The sequence below is a fragment of the Corvus moneduloides genome, chromosome 3, assembly GCF_009650955.1.
Source record: "Corvus moneduloides isolate bCorMon1 chromosome 3, bCorMon1.pri, whole genome shotgun sequence".
NCBI classification, from domain to species: Eukaryota; Metazoa; Chordata; class Aves; order Passeriformes; family Corvidae; genus Corvus; species Corvus moneduloides.
Genome location: NC_045478.1, coordinates 95958637 through 95975457, shown reverse-complemented (window position 1 = coordinate 95975457; position 16821 = coordinate 95958637).

Below are 16821 nucleotides of genomic sequence, written 5' to 3'. Positions count from 1 at the left end.
AAACAGTGTCAGTGATGTTAGGCAGGGGTCACTGAAGTGCTCTTTTCACACTTAAAAGAATTTAAGTTTGCATTTGTATTGAAGGAGAGAGAAGGTAGGAAAGTCACACCTGAAAAAAGTTTAATTCTGAATTTTGGGGCCAGGAGATGTCTACCAGGTGAATAAAAAAAGACCTCTCCCCTTCTGTAATCAATCAAAATAGATATTTCAGAAAGAGTGGGCACTCCCAGATGTTCTGAACCACCTGCAAATTTCTAAACATACCTAGGCTGAGCTTTAATCAGATGGCCAGCAGAGACAATCATCCCTCTCTTGCAGTTCACTGTGTGGCCTTAAATAAATCACTTGCATATGGTCAGCATTAGAGAAGAAGAAAGTTTTCTGCTCTTTTTCATATAGGGGCATTGCAGGGAGGGCAGGGAACAGAGTTGATACTGCTTTATTTATAGGGAATCTTCACTTTCTCAATTTTGGGAAGATATTTTTAAATATACCACAAAAGGCAAGTGAGGGAGAAAGGGGAATTTTCGGTACCTGGTGACATTCCAAAATAACAAAAATATATGAGAAAATATTTGAAGAAAAGCTTTCATTAGAGAAAATTAGGGACTGTCATAGCTCAGAAAGAATAGAAACAGTCATCCAAGAGCTTGACAGAACATGAAATGTTCCTCTCCCTTGCCTTTGAAGGTCACCTTTATTCTTGGTGAGATTCTCTCTCTGCAGAAAGCGTGAGAGAAGAAAAACGCTTCACATGTGTCTGCAGAGCTTTTGTACAGAACTAAGTTTCCCATGAGGTTACCTCGTTTCTCGTCCCACTTACCAGCTATTGATACTTCTCTCATGTCCAGAAACCAATTAATTTATATCAGCAGGATGGGGATGTGCCTATAACCTGAGCTAACTTGCCAAAGATGAGTCTGCATGTAGGTTTGCTTTTAGGCACCACTGCTTCAACTATGCAGCACCAAGGGTGGATAAAAAAAACCAAAACAAAACAAGCTGGGTGAAGTGCAAGGTACATCTGGATCACAAAATGAAATTGGATTTTCTGGGGCCCCTTTCCCTGCACCCCCAGCCTCAGGCCCTACAGACAAGCATGAACTGCAGTACAAGGCACAGTTGGCAGCTAATTTGGATTTAGCCATTTCACACTTGCAAGCCAGAGATTCAAAGCCAAATACCAGGGCCCCCTCCTACTTTCCAACACAGAAACAATTTAAAACAGATCTAACACCTAAGTAGTACTGATTTGGTTATCTTCAAAATCCCCATTGTTCTGTTTAAAGAGCATATCCTCCTAGAATAGCCTCCTTTTGATAAACAACTCCTTCTGCGTGTCAGCCAAACAACAGTTTTGGCCTTTATCACAAGTGGACCAGCAGCAGAAACAGTGTGTGGCAAAGTGGGGGGAGGAGGGAGTTTTAGCTGAAAATAGAGTTCATTGTCAGCTGGACTTTAGACTCAGGTTTTTAAATAGGTTTTGGAATGTGGATATGAAGCAGTTAAAAGAACCCTACCTCTAGCCCTTAAAGGAAAAAACCCTTATTCACACACTTAAAAATCGTAGTAGAACCTCAGGTAACAGGGTCATTTGTCTGTTGTACACAAAAGCTTCTTGTGTAAGAAGGTAAAATAAAAGGAAAAAAGGTAAAATAAAGGAAAAAAAAATATTAGTTCCTCAGGAAACAAACAAACAAAAAATTCTTAAATAGAAATATGCAACACCAAATAAGCCGTTTGAAAAAACACATTATGAAATTTAAATACTTTTTAAAACCCATAAAAACAGGTACATAATTTTCAAAGGTTGCATAGGCTAGAGATTTCTGTGCCTTGTACAGTTAGTGGAAAACAAATAAAATTGCTAGAAATTATTCGTATTTTCTTGCATTCCGGATATGCACATGGAGGAATGTGACTGTTTCTGAAGTGTTTATTTTATGAAAAATATTGACTCTTTTCAGTAATATATTATTGCATTATTCTATAATGACACTATGTAGTTAGATTGTATATTTTGCTTCAAATATCCCCTCAGCATGGCTGAAAATAGTTTTACTTCTTCAGTTCCTAGGATTAGTTGACATATGGATGTGATATGCACAATCAAAAATCTGCCACACAAAAAAATCTTAGTTTGTGTGTTCGATGAAGAGCAAGCTATCCTAAGAAAGCTGATTGTCTAAAAGACGATGTGACTGACTGTAGTAATCACCAACATATGCGGGAAATGGGAAAATTGGAAAAAAAGTACACCTAAACACAGAAAGTAATGACCAGAGCAAAACACAGCCTGGAAACCATGCAGCTCCTGCAAAGTCCATATGCCTTGTTAGCAACCGCATAAAATGGTCTTGTAGCTAGAGGCAGCATTCCTACCAAAGTCTTGCATTAAAAAACGCTCTTAGGTCCAGAAGCTGCCAGAGAAACCCCATCGCTTTGTTCTAAAATGCTTGGTGGAAAGCTGTAAGTGGCCTAAACAACACCAACTTCAACATCTTGGGCAGTGCTATCTCCTGTTGGGGCTGACAGCACACCCGGGCCGCGGGGTGACCCCGCTCGCACAAACAGGCAAGGCCTCGGATAAGGCGGCCGGGTTTGCAAAACACCGGCGCTCCGTGCCTGCTCTCTGGGCTTCCCACAGATAGAGCATCTGGGCAGCGTTAACTGTGGCATTCTGTAAACACTGGCTGGATGCTGATAGAGTCTAACACAGGCAACAAAGTGACCGGGGAACGCTGCTCGCCTCTGTTCTGCTGGTAATCGAACCGCGTAGCCAGATGTTGTGCTGTGGAAATGAGCTCTGGAAGTAGTTAAAGAAGTGTTTACAGCACAGTTTGCAAAAGATAAGGAGACAAGATGCTCTTCAAAAGTCAGGGAAATCTGTCTGAGCATAATGTTATTTCCTCCTGTTCAACCAAGGGCTACAGATACCTCAAACCAGCTTCAGCCAGAAATTCACGCTGGCTTTTTGGCAAATTTCCAGTGGCTAGCAAGACTGGCTAGCAAAGTTTTGGTCCACTAACATCATATGGCAAAGCTCACGCCTGGCCAAAGAGGTGACAGAAGTTCTCAAAAATCTTACATATAAGGCAATAAACTTTCCAGGTCTTTCCATTACCATTTAAATAGGCCAACCAGCTTTATGCACATACATATATGCAAATCATCAAATAGGATGGGAAAAACTTGGAATATAATTGTTGTGCAATTGACAGGAAGGAATTAATGTTGATTTTCTTTTTACTAACAAGATCTTCTGGATCTTGGTGGTAAAACATTCCATCAATTGCATTTTCTAAAGAAACAGAAGTCAATTCCATTCATTCAAGGCTCCTTACTCAGAAATGACTGGCAGCAAGGATTTACAATTGTTAAACTGATCTTCCTCCCATTTGTGATCATCTAACTACCTTGTAAGAACTACAGTAATTGCTGCTACAAAAGAACAGCTGTTTTAAATGCATTTTGGCTAGCCTTTGCTACAGTTCAGAAGGTTGAATGGAGGAGGATGACCTTTTCCTGTGATCAGTCTCCAGAAGTTCTGCCTGGACTGCTGACAAACACTCAGCCATAATAGGAGAGCCTACTCTGTGCATCTCAGTGAAAACTTCATAAGTTATAAAACTCATCAAGGGAAAATAAGTAACTCTTACAACAATGCTTCCCTAGAAATCATCTATTATAGTAATGACAGTTGGCATTTAATGTTTATCATACATTCAACTGCAAGAAAAGAGATACAAACTATCTAGTCTTGCAGAAACTTTTTGTTTTCATAAGTTTGGGGGGTTGAGATGGGGTTTTTTACTTGGTATTTGCTTGTTGTTTTGTTGGGGCTTTTTTTAACTGAAATAACCTATGTTCAAATAAAGCATATGGTTGTTTTCTATGTAAAGAAAGATAAATGCTTTCCATCTTTTAAAGTCAGCTGCAACAGAAGGAAGTTTGAAGACAAAAAAATAAAAGGGGGGGTGGAGAAAAGCAATAGATTTCTTTTTAAGGAGAAGTAATGAACTTACACAGTAAAGGAAAGATTTAAATTTAAGGACTTTGAGCAACACTGCTGGAAAAAACCCAGTCTGTGCATTCATGCCATTGTACTCCAGACAGAAAAACATACTAGCAATTATATGCAGAAATGTCATTGAGGAAAACTGTATTATGGAATTAAACAGAGATGAAAATTAGCAGCAAACTAAAGGTGGAGCATAACAGAATCCAGTTTTGGACCTAGGGATCTGACAACATGCTCTGAATATTCAGAATACAAGGTCAGGATCCTCAAGAGTACTATGAAGAGAACCTAGGCTCATTTCAATGACACAGAGCAACTCCTTTAAGGAAACCAAATCACATGCAGAACTGTAGCATCATCAAGTAGGACAAGGGGTTACAGCAAAAAGAGTACCCTGTTCTCAATGCTCCTTGGTCCAGCTCCTACAAAATAAATATTTTCCTCCCATTTCCCTTACTTTTCCTTTTAACAAATTTACAAATGCTTGTGAAAAGGAAACATGAGATTGCATCTGGTTTGTCTACGGCGCCATTTGTTGCTATATGGAGACTACTTGGAAAAGTTGATGAGTGGTAAGTTGGTGCAAGATATTAATAGAGAAACAATAGACATATTTCTCTCAGTGTTGTGCTTAACCCTTTAGTACTCACATCTTGGTTTCTCCCTCTTGTCTGGGAGGCCCAAGCACAGGATAATGATTACATCTCCCTGCACAAGCTGCTTTCCCCTCCAAAACATTAGCAAATGTCTCCTTTTTACTTCCATGAGCACAGTGTATGTAAAATTATTTTTGGAAGCAGGGGAAGCAACTCACTGAAATGTTATTTTTTTCCTTATTCACTCCTTTAGAAGAACTGAACAATATCCTTTAATAAAAAGGATGATTTGCATGATCAGCACAAGTCAAACACCATAAAATTTATTTTTTCCTGAAAGTATAGGTAGAGAATGAAGATATTTAAAGGAAAAACTCTGCCCCTGATACCCACTGAGCAGCAAGCTGAAGCATGCAAACCACTAAGTACTTACTGTAAAGATAAAACTTTATTGAATGCAAAGAGCACCCCTTCAAGAGCCTTTAATAAAGGAGAAAAAAAAAGGACACATAAAAATGATTTGCAGTTTCCCAATGAACACATCAATTTACTTAATTAAATATTGCTTTCAAAGTTGCAGTCACAATAGCTCTTGTCCCCTGCCAGTTGCAGTAAGAAAGATACATTGAACAAGGATGTCAGCTGAATACTAGCATTGATGTTAATGCCAACTGTCCAAAGCCTTGCCAAGTTCCTGACGTTTAGAGCAAGGACTCCCTCATTTTTAGCTCTTTTTAAGGCTTTGTCAAAGTACTGAAATTCTAGAAGCCAAATTCTGTGCATTTTGTTGAGACATACAAGACCTTATATTTTCAAACAGGAGAAGATCCTTTACCATCCGGAGGTTTTTTTTAATGGAAATAATTTGAAAGTTATTTTCATTTTCATGGCTGGCTACCATATCTTTGTCCCACATTTCATTACATTTAAGCTCACTTTGTGAGTGTGCTAATATTTTGATTCAGATTAGCAAAAAAATCCAAAGAAAGTCTTCCCTCCTGAAAAACACCAGTCATCCTCTGAAATTAATTTCAAACATTCAAATCACTATAGCTTGACATCTTTTTTTCCTTGCTTTCTCATTTCAGCACAGGACATGGAAACTCAGATGCATTTCATTAAGTATTTCTGTAGTCTTGCCTGCACCCTCAATTAACTGCAGTTTACTGATTTTTAGGAGAAGAAATTGTTGTTGTAGTTGTTTTCTCCAAAACCAAGTCAGTTTTGAGAAATATTGTCATTCATTGGGCAAGTCATTGGGCATCAGGATTGAAAGGTAAGATCACACAAAGAGCAGTGAGAACAGTGAAGACAAACCTTTTATTTTTTTTTTTTTTTAACCTGCTCCACTTTGTCCTTTTTCAATTTCAGTGACAGAGGCATAAAAAGCAGCAGCAAGGTTTGACCAGTGACACTGGGAGCAATGCAGGATATACACACCTATGGAACCTATTCAGTTACCGCTATACTTGGTATCAGCTTCCACTCGTCCGAAACAGAAATCACATTGATGGCATTTCTCGTAAGTGGGTGCCTTAGCCCAGACTCTTGGTGAGGCCAGTCTTGGTCGTTGCAGACTTTTAAGGTGAGATGCATAAATAATCGGTCACTGACACTGCCTAATCACTCTTTGTTGTCAGCTTCATTCCAGAGGCAACTGCATTTAACTCTGACATACTGAAGACACGCGGCTAAGATTCACATCTTCTCAGACTTTAGTGAATGGAATTTTGGTGTTTTCTCCTTGACATTCTCAATATCCACTCTGGCACTGTCATTCTGTCCAAAGCCACATGAATAGAGAGCGTACACAAAGCAAAAAAACCTTTGCCCTTCTAAAGTTGTATTCAAGGACTCTTCCTTTCCCTCTTTTTATTTTTTAAGAAATCATTAGTTAGTCGTACTTTAAGACCTAATACCAGACAAGTGACCTTATTATTTGCTTGGGCATAAGCAACGTTATTTTATATTGTAAGATCTAATCCATATTTGGAAATTTATATTTTAGGACACATCACTTGTAACTTTTTTAAGAAAATAGGAGTAGTGACCTCCTAAAAATCATGATGTGTCAAGACTGTTTTATAGACAATTATATTTTAGTTTAACACAAACACATACTATGTCCAGTAATAACCCAACATTAATAAAAGGAAGTTTTAAAAAGCCCCAAATCTAGTCCCGAATTCCTATGACACAAACACATTTAAACATATTTAAAACAGTATTTCCACTCATTTGAAGTAGTAGCTTATCCTCTTAGTCTTATTATCTGCCTTGGAATTAGTTTTTTAAGCAAAGTTAGGGCCTTCAATTCCAAATGATTAATCTAAATGCTATCTCAGGATTGGAACGAATGTCACTGTGGTACAGAGGCATGGGAGGGGAGAGAAAAAAAAAATCTGTCACTCTTCAGACAGACTGTCTTCAGAAGGAGCAGAGAGTGCTGAACACCTTGCAAGCCTGGGTTCTGCGTTTTAATTAAATTACAAAAGTCATTTTACTCAGAACACAAAAAACAATAACTGAATATCTTCATGATTCCCTAGTGCATAACTTGCACATTGCATGTTCCTTCCATTGCTTTGTCCAGGCCTCCAAAGCCTCAGAGAGACTCTTGCACCATTTCTTGAGGCATTTGTCCCAATATTTCAATGGCAAACCAAATAAGAGGCAGAGAATAAAAGGGACTATAAAAGCAGAGGGTGATTCTCTCTGTTGTGTAACATCACAGCTTGAAATTACAATGAAATCAGTCAGTCATACAGAAAAAAAGCAAACTTATAAATCACATTGCATGTAAAAATGCTTCATATTTTTAAAGTACTCCTCATATGCCAGTGAACTCATGAGCCAGTTTTAAGTGACTCCCACGACGAAATTTTGCCCACAGAACCAAAGCAGCTGGATGAACAAATGTGGGAATGAAGGACCAAGTGTTAAGTCTTTGAACTTACAGATGTGAGCTTGGTGCCATCAGCAGTCTGAGCATCATCTGGTAGGTATATTGGGGTCTCTTTACTGCTGTGTTTTTGCCTCTTTCCTGCAATGATGACTAACATCTGACTGATATATTATTTTACAACGAGAAACAGAAATCATTCTCATCCTGATTGCCCAGCTAACATACCCACTGCTCAAATCATCTTTTTGCATCTAGAGTTCCTTCTATTATTTTCTGCCAGCAACTAAGAGACCATTTCTATGTTTCTCTTTTACAAGCAGAAGTCGTTCCATAAGTCATCAAATCTGGAGTTTTTTTCCTCTGAGATCTACATACAACTCAACACATCCTCATATCTGGCATGGCACCATTTATTCAATCCTGGAAAAAAACTGCCCTTCTCTGCACACTGAAACAGAGAAAGACTAAAAAGCATGTTTTCGGTACAGTGCCATTGGTCTCTATAACTAACTTAAAGAGTACTCGTGTGCCCCAAGCACTGTTGACATGCAATCCAACTGCACTGTGCAACATGCTGGAAGGCAGCAGCTAACTGCACAGGCGTGGAGAAAAAGTGCAGTGACTCAGGACAAAAGCCCAGCTCTCCCAGAAAATGCTGGGTGCTCTTGAATGTTTGTACAGAGCAGGCAAACCTTTTCTACTTGGTTGTTTCCAAGGATACGTCAGATGGCCTCATGCCACGGCAGAAGCCAGAATTTTGTTCCTCTTCTTCCAAAGGGTAAAAGGCCTGAATCAACCACTGGTACAGGTCCTGAAATCCCAAGGAATCTGTAGTTTTTCAAGCCTAAAACCGAGAGGATTTCAGGGAGCAGTGGTGTCTTCACACACAGTTTTGAAACAAGGAAAAACCCCTAGCTCTTTCAGTATAAGCTGCTCTTGAGAGCTCTACATTGTGCTACAGCTTCTCATTCATCCTTCTTGTTTTTATCAAGTGAGGATGACTAATGTGCTATTGTGATGCACTTTTCTCAGAAATGTGGCCAACTGAGGCTGCTTCCACTCCAGTTCCACGGATGTTTAACATTAAAAAGGAGTGCTCAGGCAGGCAATGGGTAAGTCATTATACCCCTCTTTAAAACAACAGGCCTTATGCATAAACCATGCTCTCATGCAAATCTCTCATGCACAGAATGGTGAACTCTTCTCTTCCAGTGTCAGGAAGATTTCACTAGTCATCCCATATGCCCCATAGCTGTAAAAGTGGCAGTACTTGAGCGCCACAGGAAGCACAGGGTTTGTCTACAACAACTTACGGTGGCTGGTGGCATTCCTCAACCGTCTCTCTGCCCTACCGGGTTCTTACAGCTTGGCCAGGAAGTCCAGATGGGACAAACATCTTCGAAATCATTCATCCTATGCCAAGGAATGCTTTTCTAGCTCAACACAATCACCTGGGAAGGAATGTAACACTTTATGACACAAAACCAGTAGATATGACCCTATATGTGACCTCAATATGAAACCACTGACTTCAGCTGGGTCAGGGTTTTACTCCTCATCCCTAGAGAACTGCTGAATATTCATTTTAGTCCCTAAGATACAAAGACCAAATGATGCCTCAGAGCACAAGTGATAAGGAAGATAGCATTGTTCTGCTATCAGACTACTTCAAATAATTCCTTGGAAAGCAGACTCTCAAGCACAGTTATAGTAAGCTATACCATGTTTCTGGCTATCATGTATGAGGCCATACACGAGGCTTTAGACAGACAGTGCTTCAACAATTTTTACTAAATTTAAATGTTCCAGTTTGAACACGGCCTTGATTTCCCTAGACTGAATCCTGCCAAGATTTAGTTTTGACAGAAAATTGTGAGAGGTTTCAACTTGTTAAGCCATATTCAGCCCAGAATAATGACTTTTCTGAAACACAAAATATGAAACCATATATTTTTAAGATGGCCAGTTATCCCAAAATCTAGCCAGTCTTTTCAACTGATCGTGTAGGTCAGTAAAATTTGTTGTAGCACAAGCTGTTAGGTCTCATTTCACATTTCAAGGCCTACAATTTCCACTCTTTCTGGCAAAAGAATCCTTGTCTTTCCATTTCTATTGGAGAAGACTTGCAGTTTCAAACTTAGCTCTAAAACTGTGTAAGTCAAGGGAGAAGGAGACTCCTCACTTTTGACTGGGACATTCACATGGGCCTACAGTCATCTGCACAAAAAGGATATTAAAGAGCATTTTTAAATAGCAGTACTAGATATTCTTGAATAGATTGCTCAGCCAGAGTAAATACAATCACTTTATTCATCTCTTCGTGGAAAGACAACACTTATTCATGCCTTATTAACCTAAAAATCCTTTGAGCAAGCTTATCATCATTCACTGTGTTTGTGATTTTAAAAAAGAAAATTTTCTTACCCTAACCAAAGGGATGAAATGCTTCTCTGAATCACTTTATTAAATGGTATATGCCTCCATCTTATAAGGATGCCTTAGAAATCTACTTACTTATAAAAACCAGGAACAAAATAAATAAAAATGTTAAATTAGCTTAAGTTGACTAATTCCCTGGGCCCAAATAAGCCATATTCAAAACTTGAAAATATACTATTCTGTCACAAGATAAATGTTCTGAAAATCACAGTCTTCAAAACAGCTGGCATCTAGATGTGTTGCTCAGAAAATTGTAGTATCTTTTAAACAACAGAAACAAAAGCTTGGACCTAATGCCAAACACAGAACTAAATTTGTTCCTCCATACTAGAAATTTCCATATGATATTTCACACTTGCTGTAAAACAACAATTTTTTCTTACCTCAGTGAAAATTCCTTGAAAGAAGACTGTGACTAATAAAATCCCCAGGACATATAGACAGAGAACATTTTAGCAGCAGAAAGAGTTTCATTCCAACTCTCTAGGCTTTAAAAGTACAAATTTATAGCAAGATCTTCCTTAATAGTATGCAACTGTGTCATGCATTTCTCTGACACTTATTCACTTATTTTATACTTTTTTTTTTTTTTTTTTTTTTCTGCAAATAAATAAATCCAGAAATACAAAATTTGATTTGGGAGCCTTTTTTTCCTTTTTTTTTTTTTTTTTTTTTTTCCCATCTAACAATCTCAATCTGAAGTAGGAAGGTGCTAAAGCATATAGAAACTAGTTGGTTATCTGGTTCTATGTTCGACAGAATTTCACTAACTTCTCTTGTGGCAACACAGAGAAAGTTAAGGATGAATTATTTAATAATGATCTTAGCTAAAGAGACTATGTAAGCTTGAAAAAGCTCTTACCATGCTTGATGAACAAACATACAACTGCTCCCTTCATGGGCTAACACTTGTCTGAAAGAGAATGGCATTGCTGAGAAAAAAATGGGAATCTGTTTGCTTTATTTCCCCATATAATTTCATTAAAGGGAATGAAATCATGCCTCTCATCAAGACTGTTTGACATAGTTCCCAGTGCAAACAATCCTATGTAGGGCAGGTGAAAATGCGGGCATTGCATTAAGCTGTGAAAAAAATGCTAACTGTCCTGCTTTTTCTTCTCCATGACTGACTTGGTACACAGCAATTTTATAATGCTCTTGCTCACAATAGCAGTCAGGAAGAGTGCAGTTCAGCCTAGTTTATGTTTAGGAAGAGGAGCACTGACTTCCCACAATTACTCCTTGAATACAGCATCAAGCCAAAGGAGCAGCAAGGGAAATAACGATGGCTTCCATGTGCGTAAGAATTGTTTCTCTCCTTGGAAGAGCTTGTCATTAGACAATCCCATAACATAAAGGAGACTTAAGGAGAAAAGAAAAACATTGATCTGTATCTAGTGAATAAAAGCAAAATTACAGAACAGTTGTGCCACATTTATCACTGTGGAATAATTTCTCTCAAAGAGTTCCTTGTTGTTTGCAGCCAGAAATTTAGGTAGCAAATCAGAAAACTGGAGAGGTTAACAGAAGGGAAATTCTGTAAGCATTTCTTGAAGTGGTCTTGGCATTTGTACACCCCTTACTTAACAGCAGTTCAGCAACCCACCAAAACTACCCAGGATCCATCTTGTACCATACGGGGGAAGAGAATTAGTGTAGCATGCTGTCCTACATCCACCAGAGCAGCAGAGAAAGGGAGGGATGGGCCCCTTTTCTCAAAGGTAAGCCAGTTGGCCTGCTCAGCTATAATCGTGAGCCATGGCACCCAGCAGCTTCTGCCCTCTCTGCCACAATAGAGGCTGCTGGCTGAAGAAAAAAAAACCAAAACCAAAACCAAAAAAAAAAAAACCCCAATAACAATAAATAACAAACCAACAAGGGGTTTATATTTCTCTACCAGATATTCCATCTACTGTCTTCATGTTGTGCTTATTGGGACTATCACCTCAAAGCGTGTACCTGAGATGTGGATGACCAAGAGAGAAGGAATCAACAGCAGACAGGAGTTCGTTCATTGACATTCTGACTAGAATTTGGGGCATTTGGGCTAATTTCTGTATTTCTTACATACTTCCTACATGACTGTAGATTGCATGTGATCTAATAACTTTTTTTCTGCGTAATTTTCTTTACTAGATACAATATGAGCTCTTGTGTGTTAATATAAACTTTCCAGGGCAGAGTTTTCCTGTCACTAGATTTATTGGGCAAGTGAGCTTATCTTTGGTGCATAAAAGTAATAATAAGAGGGTTGAGAGGAAACATCAGAAGGGAAAGAATAAGGAAGTAGATTTTAATGCCATTGCTTTAGGCAGAAACGGGCTTTTAAAATTTTATTCCGTGTATTACTCATGCAATCCAGTTTTATTTTAGCTAACCCCAAAAAGGCATGCAGACTAGTACACACAACCTGTGTTAAGTAGTACCTATGCACACAAACAAGAACACTGTCCTTCCAAATCAACACATCTGTTCTTTTACTGTATTTCCCATCCAAAGAGATAACTCAGTTTATGAAACCAGAGCACTAATGAAAACCAATATATTGACTAGGGAGATGCAAGCCCAAACAAATTGCACAACACGGAGAGTGGAGTTAAGCAACGATGACGCACAGACTGCACAACACAAAAAAGGGGTGGGTCATAACACACAAATACACATGGACATGGGGACTGGGAATAATTATCAAACATTCCCATTTTGGTTTTACTTCACATTTTTGGACTCTGCACCCAAGCACTTTGATGTTTATTATTTTATTGTTTTTATCAGTTATAAAATGAACTAATCAGTCTGCAACAGTTAGGATCTGTTATTTTAAGCAATCTCCATGAGAACTGCAAACAGAAAATCCAAACTCCATGGCTGAAATGTAATGGCATTGCATATAAATAAGCATAGACTCATTCATGTGACAAACACTACACCCATACCAAGGTATGTCAGGAAGTCAAGTTGTCCTTACTTGCAGCACATGACAACTGGGCCCTATTGGGTTTCCTCCTGACTGTATTTCTCCAACAGTGGGGCAGAGTGAACACATCAGAAGGAGAAGAGATCCTGATAGAGATACAGGCATGTGTAGGTGGATTAATGGTGAATGACCAATGTATGATTGATACACTCCAGACTCCCTGGCTGTTTGATGTTGCTTGTAAGAATGAAGGCATCTATTTGTGTCTTTAAAATTGCAATAAAAGCACTAAATTCGAGTTGCTTCTCTCAATGCGTTTAAGAGCAAAAGGCTGAAAGGTTCAAAGTAATCTCTCTTCCAGAGATCCAAGGTTAAACAAATAAAGTTCCTCGAGTTTCAATTAGCTATTATCTGCAATAAAAAAGAAACCACCATATAACAATAAATATGGCAGCATAAAAGCAACCAGGCTGAAGAAACTGAAAAAGCTTATTGAGCTCAAGGGAGGAGAGCAATGCCTGGTCAATATCAGCTCCAATCCATGACAGAAGCCTTCATCCATTGCTTTTCCTTCCCTGTCCCTCAACCTAGTATGTTACTGGTGCACAGAGTGCATCCAGTGATGATAGGACTGAAAGCTGAGGTATAGAAAACCTAAAGTCTTGTGTTTAAATTATGGATAATTCAGACAAGATAATAATGTGACACTACCAGCACCAGTAGCACTTTACTTTTTCCTGCAAGTATCTCAAAAACTCTTACAGACACCATTGCATGAACCAGTGAGGAAAGCAAATATTATCATTCCTCTTTATTCAGAGAGGAAGAAAGACCACCTCAGAAATAAGCCTAAAAAAACCCAAAACACTCAGCTCTCCTGAATCCCAAAGTTTCAGCAGTACTTCAACAGTGTTGTAGAGATCTGGATCTGAGAGCAAAAGGAAAAGTTCCGACACTTACCCATAATAGGCTGTGCTGAGGGAAGCAATGAAGCAGAACAAGAAAACTGCCCAGCAGATACCATATAAACACAGTTAGTAAGGGCTTATCTGAGGAAGAGGAAGAGCTAAACAACACTTCAGAGCATCGAAACTCCCAGCACATCCAGGACGGTTCAGCTGCTCGGCAGGTGTGAGCCACTTTTGCAGGCACACCAACTCAGCTCAAGGAGATGATGCAAGGAGAGACAGAGCACTGCAGCACTATTCCTCTGTGGGAGCAAGAGTAGGAACTGCATCCGACAATCCCATTGCAGCCAGGAAAAGAAACAAACATGAAGCTCACCTTGCACTTCTTGCATAGACAGGGTTTTGCAAACAGTGCAATGCCTCAGCATAGTGATGTTCAAGTTTAAGCCTAATCTCACCAGCATTTGGAGACTACTCAGGGCAGATGGTTTTATTCTTTTATGTCATTGCTTATTTTGAAAGTGAAAAAAATGGTTTTCTAGGTCCCTTTAAAATTGTATCTATAACTTGTTCAGTCTTGCACATGGTTCCTGGGCATACTTGCATACTTGACCTCCATCCACTGAGGATTTTAAAATATCCTCATAGCCAAGGGGCTTATGAACAGTGACAAAGAGTCTGTAACCTTTAATACTGACTGAAACCTGAAAAGCCATTTATTATCCAGTTACAAAATGCATCAAATCTACAAACTTCCACAAGTTTCTTTCTTTTAAGAGCTGGCAGAATTCACTATATTGGGATAACTGCAAACAGTTGGCCCCCCATTGCTCCAAGAGTTAATCATTAGGCCATTACCAGTAAGGCTCAAAATGCTGAAAGCAGAGAGAGAGGGGTTTTTGTCAAAGGTTTGGGAAAAAGACACAATACAAAGTCCAAGACCATTAGCACAGGAAGATGAAAAAAGCTAGTCCATTCCCACTGAGATGACCTCCAAGTACACAAAATAGTTTCTAATCTGCTTGAGAATGTATTTTAAATTTCATTTTAATAGGTTCTAAGTGCATGCAAACAGAAATAATTAAGATGATCAGTCTGCAAGGAGGCAAGCACATAAAAAGAACATGAGCACTTCAAAGGGTTAAGTAATCATAGTAGTAGTCATTAATTAATTTATAATTATTAATTATAATATAAGAGATCTCTGGCTGTTCTTTAGCAAGGAGCTTAAAATAATGTCCAGGTACTACATTAAGTTAAGCAACAGGAAGGCATTCCTGAAACACCTTTTGAGTAGCAAATCCCACTTTAGCAAAAACATTTTTTTCCCCAGAATATCAAAATTCCAACAATGTATTTAACTGTCTCAATAAGATGCATTATGACTGAACCTTAACAACCTGAAGAAGAGAATATATTCTGTAATGAAGATTTTCGTTATTTGGGTTATCATTATTCATCTGGTTATTTGTTAAATTGGATATTAAGTGTATATATTTATAGATGCATAAAGTTATGTTCTATATTAAATAATTACATACAGAAACACAGATATATATATATATATAAAATTTTAATTTCTAGAGTTTTTCTGGGACAAAAAAAGTCTTTTTTTCTACCAGTTCTATTCTCAAATACTCTCAGAGGCAAACACTGTAGCTGCTAGTTGTAGACAGGTAATTAAGAATCAGATTTAAGAACTGTCCAAAAGTCATTCAGAGCCAGCGGCAGCATGGAGAGCTAAGTCTGCCTCTGGCTCTCCAGCCTGCTTTGCTTTCAAGGTGCAGGAACTCACAATGAAATCTGCTGCACCGTGCCAGAGGTGACGTGTTTGTGTCATGCTGACCTGGCGCTGCGCAGTCACTGGCACACAAAGGGCAGTGGGCAAACACCACCGCTCTGCCCCCAGGGCTGCAGGGTTCATGGGGCAGGAGCAGAGGGAGGCTGCTCCTCACAGGCGGTGCACTAAAACAGATTTTATATGAAGAATGCAAGAATAAGGCATGCTGCCTGCCTCTGACGCAGATTTTAAATCTCTTTTGAACACTTCTGCTTGGTGAACGTCCTTACTAATGCGGCCTAGGCAGCTGTGTCACTTCTGTGATAGTGTTCTGTGTGCCACAGCCTTTAAGCTCCTGGGCGTACTGCTTTTTGGAGGCCCAGTTCTGTAACCGATGGGATGGAAGCAATGTTACGTTTCCTAAAATCTTTCTTCTACCCTATGCTGCTTCGTCTGCATTAGAAAGTATCACACCAATAAGTTGTGTATCTATTCTTTTTCAATGACTAAAAAAACCAAATAATTTTGAAAAGTATGGAAGAGAAAAATAACTCCACTTGTAGCATGGGGCTTATATTCCACATTTAAACACTGCCAAGCAATGAAGCCATTCTGTACATTTTATTTCATTGAATTTTAGCATGTTTGAGTCCACTGGGAAACTTGCCTTGGTAGCTTAAAGACATGGGCACCTTATCTGCTTGGACCCAAGAGTTGTCCTCAGAATACACAAGCTGTACCCAGGTGGACTTGCATCAGAAGTATTTTCTCCACTGCATGTACTGAAAAAAAAAAAAAAAAATAGGAAAATAACAATTTTACATATTCATCTGCAGCTCTAGCTTTTTGTCTCATGAAGTCACAAAACCACACAACATGCTTACATCATTGCCAAAATTCAAAAACTATAAATAGGTCTATAACCTTTTGCTTCAAATTGGAATATGGGATTCTTTTCAAAACACAGAAAAGAAAATGGAAAATTTATTACTCAAAAATAAACAATGTCCCTTCTATACAAGAATTGTAGCACATATGCTCAACAGTAACCAAAATGTGATGTCAAAAAAAGAAAATAACCCAGAGAATTATGATTTTTGGGTGAGGATATAAACAGCAAGAACAGATGAGCATTTAAAAATAAAGAGCCTATTATATTCAAATGAAACAAAGAATGAGGAGAAAAAAATAATAAGCTATAAAAATATATCTGTCAGCAAAGCTGTTCTGAGACTGAATGTTTCCCCCATGAGAT